A 16786-nucleotide genomic window follows, 5' to 3' on the forward strand; every position below is an offset into this window, starting at 1 on the left:
ATTTCAAACAGTTCATTGAAATGATACATTGAGAACACATTTATTTGTTATATTTTGACAAAATATAATTTTTGCGAGCGTTTTAATCAGAACACTGCCAGCCTATTTCTCCACATACAACTTTTAGACTTAATCCTTGTTTCGATGTGATGGCTCACAAATGAGTCATAATCAGCTTGTGATTAAAAATCTATTATATTTAAGCAGATTAAAGTCAGTTTTTTAATGATGCAGAAGTTGAATGTAGTTTTTTTTTTGCAATGCAACATCTAAAACTAAAAGATTTTCATCCAGTTTTCCAAGTAAAGGGAGTCATTCTTTACTTTACAGCTACTTTAAAGGCTTTCAATATTAGTTTCTATTTTTAAAAGCTACTTATTGAGAAGAAAGTCGTGTAGCTAATTTGTTAATAATGTAACAATAAAACCGTTGTAGAAGTAAAACATTCAAGTTTTCATTTTAATTGGCTGACGTGCAGATTTCCGTCGGCTTTGCTGTATCTGCCATCACTTCCTCAGGCCACTACTTAGCGATAGAAATGTTCCAATTAAGATTTCTTTTATTCCCCCACATCCAGACCTAATTATATAAGTATCTGCTGATCTGCCAAGTTTCTGTTTAATTACTCACGTTTCCCCTGTAGCTCGCATTTACAGCCAAACTGTACGCTGAAATAAAAGTTATTAAAATCGGCGCCAAAGTGTCTGTGATGCAGCAGGTGCAACAGATGATGCTTCCAGGTGTTGAATCATTTGTGAATTTATTTGTCTTGTGTCATCATGATAGTTTGTGTGATGCTGCTGCTCTAGTTCCCGACCGTGTTGCTTCTACATCACTGCTGAGCCGCTTCTGCACACCTGAATCAGGCAAACGTCTGGCAGATAAAATACCTGTAAAACATTTTGTTTAAGCTGGTGATGTCCAGTCCTGGTCCTCCATGACTCTCATCACTCATGTTTCTCTCATTTAATTCGTCTGATTTGAATGAATGGATGATTAACAAACTAAAATCAAAACAAAAATTAAAACATGCTGCATTTTGGTTGTCGGGGACCAGGATTGGGCACTGATGGTTTAATTTCTCATAGATATGAATCTTACAAACTTATAATATTGCAGTATTTCATTTTACATATCCTTCAAATACAAAAAGTCAAAGAAAGCATCTTTATACTTAAGAAAATTGACATAGTCCACATGATTTTACCCATTTTGTCACATAACTGACCTATTTTCTTTTAAATTTGGCTCAGCCAAAGTGAAACAGGAAGTGACATCAAATTAACTCATTAATTAAAAAAAACTCACTGGTCTCTGTTTATTAAAACAAAATTATTTAAACTTTAACTCTTCTTCATCTCACTTTGATAGCAACTAAAAATAATCTAAAGAAACATCAGATTCTTCTCTACAGTCTGTGTTGTTAGCTTTTGTTACGACGCTCTSTTTACATGCTGACATTRCCCTTTGACATCACTTCCTGTTTCTTCACATGCAAATATCTCAACAACTGTTCATCTCAGCGACGTGAAATTCGTTTTGCAACATGTTATCAATTTATCTTTCCAAAAATGTGTTCATGTTTATTACAAAAAAATGATGTCGCAGGCACTTTAAGAGTGAATTGAGCAGAAACTACTCGCGTCACGTTAGCTGCTAGCTGTACGTTMTCGTAGCCACGCATGCTCAGTGATTCATCATGTTACCTAGGTAGATTTTGGTGTTGCAGATTTAGCAAACATCATAGCTTTTATCATAGTCCAGACTTCCTTCTTTGATTTTGAAACCCAAAATGAGTCCGGACCTCAGCTTTGAAGGCAGCTGCTGTCGGTCTAATCCATCGGTACTTAYTGCTAACGTTTACTCGCAGTGCTAATGTTTGAGCTAGCATTATACGCTCAGGCTACTCAGGAGTGGAAGAGCCAAATGACTGTTTGACTGCTGCCAACTAGTGGTTMGAGGCTAAACTACAACACAAAATGAGCTGCTGGCATGAGAGTTTATGTTTTACAGCATCAGGAAATGAAACATCGCAATATTTCATTGTATTGATATTTTCCACCAAGGTGTGGTTGTTTTGTCAAACTGGTACTGGTCCTCAGTGTCTCCGCCTCCATCAGGACTACAGTCTGATCCCTGATTGATCTGGGAGTCTGGACCATGTCCCTGCCTGCAAATATATCATCCAAACTGGTTCGGTTCAGTCAGACTCCTTAAAGGCAGCTCCTCTCGTACAGGAAACCTTAAAACTGCTTTTATTTTGTTTGAATCCACAACACGAAGCTTTAATGAATATAAAATTCAAAATCACACATTTTCCTTCGAGCCGAGCCTAAAGGCTCCKAAACCCTACGAGGTCAAAGTCTTAACTCTGTAAAATGTGGTTCTGTTGGACATCAGATAGGTGAACTGGAGGTTGTGGGTCTGGAGGAGGGTTTCCCAAGGTCTTCTGCAGCTCTGGTTTCTGGTCATTTATCAGCCGATGTTTATTCAGCTTAAGGTGAAGCTTTTGAACTGGAGTCCTCCTTTTTTTTTCTCTCTCTGTATGAGAAGTTTACTCTCACTCCATTATGTGGGTTTCTTCTCCCCGGAGAGGATCTTCTTACTCTGTTTTAGAAGTTCAAGTCATGGTTGTGGATTCTTGTGTTACCGGGTCCTTGTCATCGGTGGATGCGCCTTCGTTTTCTGTCCTTTGGCTGCTGACGTTAGTCAAGATTTACCAAATTTAAAGTTTTAATCCACTGAATAAAAAAGCAGGAACTCCTCAGAAAACTTTACAACTGCATTCAAACTGCATTCTTAGAAAACTTTATTTTAATTTGTCAAATTACTTTGGTTTTTTTTGTCAGTAAATGGAAAAAACTTAAGTGCCCAAAGAACAATGAGAGCTAAATGGCTGCTCTAAATACACAAAAGAAGCTAAAAATAAAGATGCTAGCTAAACGCTATAAGAAGCAGAATACTAGCTAAAAAKCTAAATCAGAATGCTAGCTAAAAGATGCAGAATGTAAGCTAAAAGGAGCAAAGTACTGCGTTATATGTAGTAAATGACTAGCTAAAAGCTAAATGTAGCAAAAGACTTTAAAAATTACCTACAAGTAACAAAAGGAAAGATAAAAGCCAAAAAAACAAAAGTGTTAAAGGGAACAAAATAATATAATCAACAAAGTGTTAGCTCAAAATATTAAAAGGCTAACTAAGACCAAAATATCAAATTGGTAGCTAGAAGCTAAAAGTAGCAAAAAGCTTTTTTAAAAATTATTAAAGCCTATAATTTAGCTGAAAGTAGTAAAATGCTTTGAAAAAGCTAAAAAGTAACAAAACATTAACTAAAAGCAGCAAAACATTAAGCAAAATATAGTTAAATAAAGGTCCGCTAAAAGCTATAATAGCAAAATGGTTGCTAAAGGCTAAAAGTACCAAAATACTGAAATCTGCAAAAAGTTATCTAAAACTAGAAAAAGGATAACTAAAACCAAAATAACTAATTGGTAGCTAGAAGCTAAAAGCAGTAATAGGCTTGTTCAAGCAAGATGTAGCAAAGCACTAGCTAGTAGCAGTGTGAAGTTAGCTAAAAGCTAAAAGTAAAAGGGTAACTAAAAGCTGAAATAGTTAAAGCTAGCTAAAGGCTATAATAAAGCTAAAGAAATCAAAAGGCTAGAAAAAATGTGAAATCAGCAAAATATTAAATAAAATATACAATTGGACAACACAGCTAAAGTAGAACTATGGATAAAAGTAGCAAAACATTAGCTAAAATTAGCTAACAGGTAGCTAAAAGCTAAAATTGAAAAAATCTAGCTAAAGGCTATAATATGCCTAAAATTGCAAAAGGCTGAAAGTAAAACAGTTGATCAAAGCAGCAAAAGATTAAGTAAAATATACAGTTAGACAAAGTTTAGCTAAAAATCTCAAATAATAAAATGTTTGCTAAAAGCCCAAGGTAATGATGGGGTTCATAGATGCTTACAGTAGCAGAAGTGTAGCTAGAAGTAGCAGAACGTAGCTAAATTTAACATTTAAAGACTAAAATAGATCAAGTTGCAAAAGCAGATTTCAAAAGAAAAGGGCTGTAGAAAGAAAATTGGGGAATTCAGTGTTTTGCTTGGAGACAGTAAATATTTAAAAAGGATAAAAGTTACAAATAATGTTGCAGCWCCGACCTCCTGAATGAGCTGAACGTTTTGATATATAAGCAGCTAAAACAGCAACATGCAGAAAGAGTTGAAATCAGTATTCACACTAATACAAAGCTTTCCACGTCTCSCTTCTTTCTTTCTTAAGAGATTTACTTCAATAAAACGACAAACGTTCGATTCATTCAGCTCCAGTTTCCTTCTTTTCACCCGTTTTTCTTCTGTGCACTGATCAGAATTATCTTGACGTTACGGCTCATTGGTTGCCAAAAACAATCCTGTCGTCAGCCTGGGGGAGAGATTAAAAAGAAAAATGGATACAATGACTTATACCGTGTTGTCAGCTAATATTTCCATGCTCTTACATTAAACCTTAGGTATGCACGTGGGGAGAAACGTGCCCACTTTTTTGTTCGGTTGTTTTTTTTTTATATAGTTTTATTTATTCATTATTTTTCTTCTTTTTCTAACTGTCCTCTTTGCAATTATCTCTGCAGCTAAAGAAGGCCAAATAAATAAAACAAAGGACTGCAGGGACATGGAAATGCTAACTTTAAACGCTGATTCCTGCGTGTAACGATGCATTAATCCCCGTACGAGTGTGGTGGAGTCTGCCTGCTGGCTCATGTGTTTGTGATTTAGCTGGCTCTGCTGTTGGACCCTGTGGTTTTGATTGTAGATCTGTCTCTTTTAGACTTTTCCTCTGTAGTTTCCCCCTGTTGACTCTCATCGTTGCCAAAGAAAGATCTGTTTATTGACTCGAGGCCTCTGTAGCGTCGTATCTTGCCTGGGCTGGATGGGAGTGGTTAAGATTTACCTTTTTGATTTTGTTTTGTTAAGAATAGTTTTACTTTGTTTCAATTACTTTCCGCCATGCTTCAGAAGGATAGCATGTAAGAGAAGCTTTGATATTTGGAAGAAATCTGCCTAGCTTTAATGTAGGGCTGCCACGAMTAATCGATTAAACGACGACTAATCGATTATTAAAATAATCGATGACTAATTTAATAATCMATTAATCGTTTTCTTTTTTTGTTGTTGTTCTTTACTTTGTTTTTCTCTCCAAACTGCTTTGACACCTTCCACTGCCACATCTGCCTTTCTGTCCTTGACACACATGCACAGTAGTGGTAACTGGGGTAGGCCGTGGACGTCACAAGACATTATACAGACAGGRTCTGGTATCATGGCTACCTGACAACAGAGCTCAAAGTGTGGGATCATTTTAAGAAAATGAAAGAGAAACCTGTGCAATATCTGCAGAGCAGAACTTACCTTCCACAGCAATTATTTTTAGTTAGCATATAGCTAAAATCTAACCATGGCGACGGGATTGTAGGTCAGATTTAGGAAAAGAGCATGAATAATTTAAGTTTAAAAAGTTRACAAAATTTATGGAAGGGGAAAACCAACTTATGGACGAACTTAGCGTCAGTTGCTAAAGTTGTAATCTCTCTACCCAGCTATTTATACTTAGTGTTTTTGTTTCATAAAATAATGATGCTTAATGCTCGGTGTGTGCTCTCTGCTGGGTWAGAGTTTTGCCAAGGCCCGCCTCCACCCTGCGTCTCATCCAGAAAAACGTTAAATTTCAGCAAACCCTAAGTTCGGTACGTTGCATCAAAGGCTTCATTACATGGATATTRGTCGTTGCAAAACTGACATGGGGCGTTGTAGCTAAAAGCCTGGTTAATCGTGATTGATTTTGCTGATGATGATTAATAGATGTTCTCATGTTTTTGACTCTAGGAGACAGGGTAACTGATTTGAAGTTATACTCACAAATCATCAGTCAAAGTAACCTCCTCATTTAACGGCTACGCCTCTCGTTATTTCCTTTTAGCTTACTTTTTTGCTCATTAGAGACTGATTGACTGAGTTCATTGATTCTCAGTTTATTCGCTGGAGGAGAGTTATGCCCCCTTTCTACTAGTGCCACTTAGTGTAGTGTCGGTACGGTTTGGTACYGTTCCAAGCCATTTCCATTAGGCCAGAGTCTTGGAACCAGTCCTTTTTTTAGTACCTACTTCCTTGTGGTTCCAAMTGGTCCCAGTCGACACCAAAATGCGACGTCAGAACACTGTTCTTCACTGATTGGCTGGGGGGTGAAGTCACAGTTTGCGTCTGAGCTGCCTTTACATMAACAACTCGAGGCGCCAATTTTTCAATTGCAGCAGCAACATTGGTTGTGTTTCCATACAACTTTAATTCGTATTTTTAGCGAATTTTTAAAATTTCAGAACTTATTCAGCAAATGTGTTTCCAGCTCTCATTTTGCACATTAATTCTTTTTTGAAAACCACCAAAACCACCTCCACCAACCGCCCAAAACACACCCACGGGAACTGGACTGGAACGTCAATAGAAAAGCACCTGAACTGACCCGTTCCGACACTGATCGTAGCGACACTACACTAAGTGGCACTAGTGGAATGGGGCATTAGTTGTAGCCAATGTCTTGGTCCYCAGAGTCTGGTTTTCTTTGTACTTCGGTCGTTTATGTTTCAGGTGATTTAACAAATTTGTAGCATTACTGTTAGCTCAGCATTAGCATTAGTCTCTCATCGCAAKGTACATAACGTTAATCGATGACAGTTTTGCCTTTTTCCCAACTCTTAATTCAACTTCAAGGCCATGACACAAAGACGCCAACAGCACCACATCATCAGCAAAAAGCAAAACAAAACCCTGAGGTTCCCAAACTAAACACTGCCCTCTTTACGATGCATCGTGACTAAAAGAACCAGATCCTGGTTATGAGTGGTCAGAATGAAGAGCCTGGTTGGGCCTTGATTACAAACTGGGACATCTTTTTGTAATAATTTTTGTACTATTTGTGTTAAAATGTCTATATCATCTGTAGAAGTTTTTACTGGTCTGACGCCGTGTCGAAGTRGCCAAACTCTGATAGCTGTCGTCCCCTACAACCCCTCCCCCTGCCAGGCAGGTATGAGGCCCCAGTGAAAGGAGAAGCTTCGGAGTGTAATAAAATCCACGTTTTGTTCCCACGTTTGTGCGAAAGCTTGAGCGGCGCTGCATTTAAATGGATCTGATTGAAACGTGCTGGAATGCGTCGTTCGGCTGCAGCCCCCCCGTTTGAAGGAGGAGAGTGAATAAAGGAGGGCAGGAGGGGAGAAAGGCGTCTGAGTTGRCATTGCATAATCCCAGCAGCCATTAACTGTTTGTGTCCCGAGGCTGAATGAATTCATCACAGCGTCGGGCCACAGGCGGAGAGAAGTCCATCAGATCAGGCTCTTCTTCCTCTCGGCTGTAAATGGAACCAGCTGATTTTCTGACCCTCCTTTGGCTGTGTCATTTCTACTGTTTTAGTTATTCATCTTTCTTGTGCTCTGTGTTTGGACATGATCTTCATGATGTAAATGTCTCAGCAGTCACATAAATGTTTTACAGTTAATTTTTTTATTTTTACCAAACAACTTCTGCAGGCTTTCTTCTGTTTTAATTGTTACATCAAAGAGTTGAGCTCATTCAGGAGAGGGGTGTTTGCTGAGTTTAACTTCTAGTTTGTCTTTTGATACATCTAGAAGTTTATTATTTTTAGCTTTTACTTGGTGTTTTGTAACTTAATGAACACTTTGTTGCTTTAGCTTTTGGATAACATTTTGATATTTGTAGCTAGCCCTTTGCTACTTTGAGCTAGATTTTTATTGCTACTTTTAGCTTTTAATACGTTACTTTTAGCTTTCATTCAGCTACTTTTAGCTTTTCTACTGTTCTGCRACTTATAGCTTTTAGCCTAACGCAGCTTTTAGCTGGACTTTTGCTATGTTTAGTTTCTAGTCTGTATTTTGGTACAGCTAGCAGCTTAAGTTTTACCTAGCCTTTTGGTACTTTTAGCTTTTAACTAACCATTTTTGCTGCATTTGGCTTTTTTTTAACTACATTTTGCTATTATTTGGCTGCTTTCAGCTAGCCTTTTGCCTCTTTTAGCTTTAGCTACTGTGCTACTTTTAGCTTTTAGCCTTTTGCAGCTTTTAGGTAGCCTTTCTCTACGTCAAGCTTCTAGTTTCTTTTGATACATCAGTTTTTTGTGTTTAGCTTTTGATTAGCCTTTTATTACTTTTAGCTTTTAAATTTTGACTGCTTTAGCTTTTAGATAGCATTTTGCTACTTTTACRCTTTTTTCTCTCTGTTTATTTTTTATTTGGCTGCTTTAATCTAGCCGTTTGCCACTTTCAGTTTTAGATTCTTTTCTGCTACTTTTAGCTTTTAGCCTCATGTTATGTTTTGTGACTCCTAGCTCTCAGCTAACCTTGTGTTGCTTTCAGTTAGCTTTAGCTTCATTTAGTTTTTAGCTAAGATAGATGCTTTTATTTTTTAACAGGGACTTTGTTAAAATTCACAAATATTATTCAGAGACAGCAATGTTTTTAGCTTTACAGTGATTTTTTTTAATCTCCCACAGTAAACAAATAAAATCTGGATTAAACGCGTCTGATGTATTTCACTGCCGTGTGAAAATTATTCAGATTCTTGCTTTTAACCGTATTATTGACCCATTTATCCAGATATTTTCCTGTAATTGTCCATTTTACAGGAAAGCCTTCTTTTTTATTGGATTTTATGTAATCACCATGTGACCCCCGCCGACCGGGACCCTCGTAATTCAGCCATGTTTGGCTTCTGRTGGGTCCAAACGGTCGTGGTTGCCTCATTCTGTTGTAGCAGACAGAAGAAGAGAGTGAAGCTAATAGCAGCCTTTTATTCAAAAATGAAAAATAAAATAAAAATTTCACATCAACAACCCGTCGGCTCCGTCCCTAATCCCTGGCCTTGGCTGCGTTGGCACTCAGTTTCACCTTCCTCTGCTTCCTTTTCACCCGGTTCGTTCCAGTTTTCAACAAACMGTGCCAAGAGCTGAATCCCCTCTCATCCTCTCGGCTGTCCTCTTCCTGAACCTGCCTCTGAGGAGTCTTCATCGAGCCAGACAGGAGGAGGAGGATGGAACTGTAAGCTGAATAATTGAGCAGGTTTTCAGCTTTAGGAAACTTGTTTTGGTATCTGACAGAATTTCTCGCTCAGCAGTCCTCCTCCAGAATGTAACCACTGAATTTTATTTTGGCTGAAGSTTTCTCTGTTTATTTAATAAGCTGCAGAAATAATATTTATTTTTTATTCTAACCTTTTAAAGAAGACTAAAGTGGCMTTTTTATGCAGTTTTCYTAYTTAGAAAAYCATTTAAAAATAGTTTTTATTCTGCTAAGTACAAATTTAAAGTAGTTGATTAAACAATCTATTTGCATTAGATAGGAAAATAGTTGATAAATAAAATACATATTWAAATTAATAAAATTTAAGAGTTTTATCAGCATTATTCTTATATAAGGTTTAAATTAGTTTTAATGATTCTTAATTTCTTTTTTTTAATGATTTGTATTGATTGTATTTATCTGTATTATTGACTGAATGTATGTAGTTGAATCATTTTAACCTTGTTTTGAATAACCTTGTTTGTTTTTAGCAAGTTCAGAGACAACAGATGAAAAAAAAACACCTTTTGACTAATTCTGGCACATTTACAGACATGCCAATTAATGTGCATTGTCCCTTCTAAATAAATAAATGAGCTAAAATAAATATAAAACACTAAATATTAAGGTCATTTTGAATCAAAATAAGGAGAAAAAAAGGATCTAAATTATTAAACAAATCAATGTTAATATATTCAACTAATAATGGTAGATTATTTTTCTCTACTGAGCCAACTTTTATCAATTTTTTTTCCTTTTTTGTAAAAAATAAACTTAAAATTCCCACTTTATTTGATTAATGATGAATTTTTGACTCCTAAAATAGTTAATATCAGATTTAAATATCCGCATCACGTCTCCCAGCCTGTTCTGTGTGGAATCTTTAAAGTGACTCTTTCAGTAAAAGTCTCTCTTTCATTTGTTTTTTGGTGAAATGAAAAGTCCAAACATTGTTATCAGGATCAGTGATTTCTGCCTCTGTCAACAGAACCTCTGTCTCTACAATGAGCAGCTCTGTGCATGTGCAGCCTCGTTGATGATGCTGCACAGGACGCTGTTTCCTGTCCTCATCTGGCGAAGCGACGACAGACAGAAATGTGTTGTCGTGTCTGACAATCGACACCGGCCCCCCAGCTCGCCCCCGTGTGCCAAACAGCAGAGGAAATATATGTTTTGTTGTCCTGATTTCCTCCAAAGTGGGTGATGTCAAAGCACCCTCGCGGTGGAACCATTGTTGCCGCTTTAGCCTTCTCATCCAGGTTAGGACCCGAGCTGAGGGCCACGGTCCCGTCCTTCTGAGCGGCCGGAGGTTCGAGCTTTATGTTGTCGAGACGATGAAGGCTGTGGACTCCCTGCGGGCCGGAYCAACAGAGGAGGCTGCCGGCTGTTTGTCTGTTTGACTTCCTGTGGTGCAGATGGAACTGGAATTTTACAAATACACACTCGTGTGGGTAGAATAAAAGGTATTCATGTAGAGTTGTAAAATCCACCCCATTTCAGAAGTATGTAAATGATTGGTATTGATCTGATACCAATTATYTACGGCCAGTTTCACCAATTTCATTTTGATCTTTTTAACTTTAAAGGGCCTCTGATACAGTTTGTCATGAATTATCAACAATTTGCTGACTGAACATATTTCAAGGACTACAAATTAATGTTGGGCAAAATTAATCGTCAGAAAAGCTGTCACCAATTAATATGATTAGTGACTTATGCAGGTCAATGAGAAAGCTAATGTTAACATTAACCCAAAGTGTTGATACTAACACGGTGCAAATGCTAATGCTAACGTGGAGCTAAGACTAAAGAGTTCGACACACAGGGAGCAACAAARGACAGCGATTAGCGGCTGTCATCACAACCAACAAATTCCCATAAAGCTGCCTTTTTTTGGTAATCACTTGGTGAAGGGTCATATAAAACTGGAAAGTTTGACAGAGCTKAAATAACGTTGAAAGTGTTAGCTAACTGCAGTGTGTAGCATACTCTCCTCTCATTGGTCAGTCAATGAAACCCTCGCTGATTGGTTGTAACGCCTAGCAACAGCGACAAAAGTTGAACATTTTTCAACTTTCATATGTCACGTCGCAAGCTCGCGTGTGCACGTCTACGAGTAATTTTCGCCGGCCGCTTGGCTGGAGGAGGGTGAGTGATAGTCGTCTCATCACATAAGTTCCACAGGAAATGAACGGAGAGCGAGCGACGTCGCCTCCCATGTGTCGAGCCCCTAACGAAGAGCTAATACTAGTATAGTGCTTACTCTAAGGCAGAGCTAATGCTAATGCTGAGCTACACTAATGCCAACATTGAGCTAACACTAACACAGAGCTAATACTAATGTAGCGCTTACTCTAAGGGAGAGCTAATGCTAATGCTGAGCTACACTAATGCTAACGTGGCGCCAACACTAGCTCTTATGCTAACATGGAGCTGACACTGATGCATAGCTACACTAATGCTAACATGGTACCAACACTAATATAGACTTAACTCTAGTGCTAAAGTGTAGCTAATAATAATGTAGTGTTAACTTTGAGTTACACTAATGCAGAGCTACACTAATGCTAACGTGGCCTAAACACTAATGTGGACATAATTTTAATGCTGATGTGGAGCTAACAGTAACATGGAGCTAACGCCGAGCAAACAATGCTAACATGTAGCTAACACTAATTTAGAGCCACACTGATGCTAATGTGGCGTTAACAATAACATAGACCTTACTTTAACGCTAACATGGAGCTAATACTAAGGCAGAGCTGATGCAGTGCAAGCAGTAATGTTACTGTTTAGCTAACACTAATGCAGAGCTAAAATAAATGCAGAGCRACACTAAKGCTACTGTAAAGCTAAAACTTAACYGAGCTGATGCTAATACAGAGCTAATGCTAACATCACAAACTCYTTTAATCACCTGAAACGCCACCATAAACCAGAGTACGAAGAAAACCAGAAAATGTGGACCYAAGCAACMTCAGCTACAGTGAATTGTGGAAACAAATGTACTCATCRGAGATCCACGATGTAAACATCTTACCTTTATTTTGGTACAATAATCACTTCAGATTACAGTTGTAAACCAAATGCATTTTTTTAAATGCAGTACCCGTGACACCAATATGTTTCATATTTTTCTTTTATTCTTTGCTCATCTTTGTGAGCTGTAGCTTCTGGGATCAAACTTTCACTCGAGGTGAAGCCATTGTGTATATCTCCGTGTTACATTTTTGCTACGTGACTTCACTGGTGCTCCTCTTTCATCTTCTTGCTGATGGGTTCCAGGCCAGACGTCTTACTCTCTCTTTGTGAGCGCTCCTTCATCCTGTCATTTTCACAGGAAGCAAAGAAAAGGTTGCAGTGAAAGGTACACCTCTGCCTTCCCCGCAGCCTCCCGGGTCCACCTTAAAACGAGGTCAGATGACACACGAGCCCCGAGTGAAACTCTGGCCCCTCACACTGTTTGAACATCCATACTCTGATGGAGGTGTGCTGTAAAGAGAAAGGACTAGTTTGAGACTCTGAAATGACACGTTTACTCCCTGGTGTAAGAGAAATTTGTCGATGTTCGGTCCAGAAAACCTCTAGGTGTCTGAAAGGACAAATACTTCTCAAAGCCTAATTTACTTTGTGATGAGACCAGTAGGGATATAGATTTTAACTGACAATTATAAACCTGAGTTAAAGAAGCGATGATATTCATAGATGCAAATGTTTCTCACAAGAAAGACTGGGATGTCCTGCAGCTTCTCCACCTTTCCTCCTTTGTTTGATCTTCTTTTCTGGCACTCTATAAAACTGCTCAAAAAGCATTAAAWTTGACCCCAGTGCAAGAAAAAAACGTTCGCAGAATTTAAAAGCTGTGCAAAGATCTCTAAGATTCTCAGAACTGTGGGCCTCTTTAGATTAAACTTTTCAAAAATTTCAAGTCACATTTGTTTATTTTAAAGTTTTTTTGTATCTGTTAATCATTTGTTAATCCTGATTAGTTGTATATATTTGCACTATTTTATTAGTATAAATTTGAAGCAGTGGTGGGCACAGCTATCTTAAAAGTTAGCTACGCTTACTCAGAATCTGCTAATTAAAAATATAGCATCACTAACATTAAGTCACTAAACGCTTTTAAAAATTAGAGGAATGAACAAGTAAAGAATTAGGGGAAGTTAACATAAACAGCTAATTATCAACTCCTAATTAGCAGAAACTAATGCTAATCAGCTGAAGAATTTAAAATGAGTAGAAACCAACAATAACAGCCAGTCGGTTACTGCTAAGATCACTGTCACAAAGTCYTCTTAACAGAAGTTAACGTTGAGCAGTAAAACAAATAAACATTATTGGAAGCTAACCCTAACAGCTAATTGTTTACTGACAGTTGTCTCAGCTGAAGTTAACACTAACCAACTAAAATTTCGTAGAAGCTAACCCTAACAGAATCTYTTTTGGTAATTGACACAAGCACGCACCAAACTGTTGAAAATCTGGCCGACTGGCAGTTTTAACCTCAAACACCGAGGCCTGTGTGGCATCTTACAAGGCTGTGACTCGTTCAAAACAACACAGTTGTGAGAAAATATGTCTCTAGAGAATGTCAGACAAAAAGGGGTGAAGGAGGGTCAACGAGAAACCGAGGATCTGTCAACTCCTCCCTCAAAGATCAGCTTCGGTRTCGATCCAGATGGACTCTAATAAGCTCAAACCTAAATCAGGGGGTGGAAGAGACCTGCAGAGAAGCTTCCAGTTAAGGAAAAGTGCTGTAAATTATTAAAGATCAAGGATACATTTGCTTTCTTGCACTCATCGACTCATTTATTTGTGGTTAATGATTGACGAAGGATTATGTTTGTGTTGTGGGAGAGCAGTTTTATTTTGGCTCCACACAGTAGAAGAAACTAACCTAATCAAATAAATAATTGCGTGTGCAGGCTTGTGTCCTCTTGGTCTTTGCCATCTTGGTCCTGTGATGCTGATCTGATTTTGCTCAGGTCATGCGGTGGAGCAGAACCTGACCCTGACATTTTGTGGTGTCAGTTGCATTTATTCTCAAAACCACAAAATTTGCATTAGAATGAAAAAAACTTTCCAGTATTGCTTTATTATTAGATCATTGTGTCACCATTTCTGCAAGGTACCAGATGAACTTTTATTTTTGCAGTTTGCTTCCCATCTTGGAGATTTTCTGGCCAAACAAAGACCCTGACAACCTTCAGGCGGGCAGGGCAGCGAGATTAATCTGCATGTTAGTTCTACAGTTTAAAGCTCAGGATGCCACATTTTCCAGTTTTAAATTGGAAAAATCTTCCTGGATGAGGCGCAAAACGTCTTCGGCTGCAGAATAAACAAAACTCTTCAAAAATCAGTTTTCTCCAAACCACATAGAAATAAAAYTTAGGATGAAGGTGCCTCGTCGTCATCGTAACTCTTTCAAAAATAAACTACAATGAACAAAGACGACATCAGAACATTTGCTTTTTCTTTCTTTTCTGCTTTAAAGTGTCAGAATCTCTGTATTCTGTCTGATCTGTGGCAGGATGGTTCCCATAAACGAGGGAACAAAAAGTTCTTTTGAAACACGAGCAGGAACAAAAAAAGCTATAATTTAATGTGAGACCATGTGCTTCCTATTTAGTGAAAGTACTTTTTATTTTCGGTCTTCTTAAATGGATTGCTAAACTACTCGGAGCACAATATTGTTTTTTTTTAAAAATGTGTTGGAATGATACTGCAGGATGAATTGTTTTTTTTTATTTTAATCTTTTTTTCCATTTAATCTGTTTTCTTAATGTTTATTGTAGCTTGTAAGATGCTTTAATGGTACCACAAAGAGTTCATAAAATATGCTGTCGATTGTAAACTTTTCTATAGTTATTATAAACTAAGTGAAATACATGTCAGGAACTTGATTGGCAGTAGCTCAGGGAAATAGGGTGTCCCCTTAGAAACTTAAGAGAGAAGTATACTTTGTAGGATCAGGAGCTCTTTGTTTCAGGTTAAACGTGTATTTTGACCCTCAGTTGTAACAAGCACACCCCCCATTGCCTAAAAACTTGACCCAAGTGTCAAACATGCCTGCTAAAGTTTAAATCAAAGGTTAAAGCAGCTGAAAACAGGTCCTGAAACATTTGGTCTTTTGTAAAGCCTGACCTATCGCTATTAACTAATCCAAATCTGCTCTCCCTGGGTCATTAGCCGATTATTTCCAACATGTAATTTCATCCAGGAAATGTCATGTTAACCAGCTGCAGCCACATTGTGGATTTTAAAGATTTTAAATTAGAGATTAACCACTGATTTGTTAAACGATGACGTATCTATCTGTGCGAAACTCAAACAAAATCGGTCACCTCGCATACCTCGACACGTTCAATCTTTGTTGTTTAACTACAGACGAGAACAAAAACCCCTCCAAAACTCACATTCCTGACAGAAAGTGAGCGAGTCTCCCCATTGTTGCAAAGGCAGCCGGGTGTGAGACAGGGACCGGGCAGAAAAACAGGTTCCCCGTGATAAATGCTCYTCCCGGTTTGGAAAGTGTCTCCTTTCTGACAGAGGATTGGGCTTTTGTCTGGAAACCCAAGCTGCTTCTCTGCAGCCTTTAGCTAACTTTCAGCAAGGCAGGAAAGGGGGAGGAGAAAGATTTATGTTACGGGGTTGGGTTGGGTAGGGGGGACGCCTCGAGGTAACGAGGGGGGATAAAAAGATTTGAGTAGCTGTTGCTGTCTGTTAAAAGGGATTACCATTTAATTAGAGCCACGGTCAAGGATATCTCCATCAGTATACTTTMAACAAAAAGAGCCTTCTCCAATTGTTCACGACTGAAACTAAAATATCATTAATGAAATATAAACCTTTATAAGAAAAACGTTGTATTCTGGGATATATAAGCCATGAAACTTTATTACAACCCATGTCTTATAGGTAAAAGTGGATATATTAGGTATTTAGGTATAGAATTTTGGCTATTTTTATGTATATAGTTAACCTTTTAAATCTTGTCAAAATTTCCCCTTTTAAAAAACCTGACTATTGAAAAGACGAGACAGATTATAGAGCGGCACACATTCCATCTTTCATCTCTCAATGTACATGCGCAAAACGAAATTGGAAATTCCAGTTGTATTTTTATTTTTTTTTTATTTTAGAAGGGGAGCTCATGGCAGGTAATGAGTCGGAAAAAAAAGCTTCCTGATGGGGAAACGCACTAAGAGTTGTGACGGTTGCATAAATCTACTACCAGTACACAACATTTTTAATAAAAACTTCAGCACGCAATACGGCAGGTGACATTGATTCCTTCAAGGAATGCTAGTTTTATTTATAAGATTTTAAAAAGAGACGTTTTTATCAAGCGACAAGTTGTGTTTTGAGTCTCCCCTCCTAAATAATCGGCGTCCCAACGTAGAAATTATATCTCTACGCTAAAGCAGAGTTTACAGGAAGTACGGTCGCCGTAAATGAATATAGCTACAAAGTTTAACCCCTTTTCTTGCACAGCTTGGTTTACAGCGTTCCTGCAGATCCTTAAAAAGTCTTTAAAAGTCATTGAATTCATCAGTCCAAAAATAAGGCCTTAATTAGCCTTAAAAAACCACAAATCAATCTTTCAGAAGTTTTACAAATGTTAACACATTGTACATAGGATGATTATAATTCATC

The 16786-nt window shown here is 37.9% G+C and overlaps 1 protein-coding gene and 1 long non-coding RNA gene across 3 annotated transcripts in view; one reads left to right on the forward strand and one right to left on the reverse strand.

The window, feature by feature from the left end:
- The window catches only part of ptk7b (protein tyrosine kinase 7b), a gene marked incomplete at its 5' end in the record, with an annotated part of 96466 nt that overhangs the window by 4530 nt on the left and 75150 nt on the right, over positions 1–16786 (forward strand).
- Positions 12149–15751, reverse strand: LOC106522224 (uncharacterized). 2 transcript variants are annotated; one of them, XR_001310756.1, is made up of 2 exons: positions 15547–15751; positions 12149–12619 (listed from the first exon to the last, which is right to left on the reverse strand). It is a non-coding gene; the product is annotated as an uncharacterized LOC106522224 (long non-coding RNA). The 2 variants fall into 2 exon arrangements; XR_001310755.1 differs by having other exon boundaries at positions 15484–15751.

This window comes from Austrofundulus limnaeus, unplaced genomic scaffold, assembly GCF_001266775.1.
Source record: "Austrofundulus limnaeus strain Quisiro unplaced genomic scaffold, Austrofundulus_limnaeus-1.0 Scaffold123, whole genome shotgun sequence".
NCBI classification, from domain to species: Eukaryota; Metazoa; Chordata; class Actinopteri; order Cyprinodontiformes; family Rivulidae; genus Austrofundulus; species Austrofundulus limnaeus.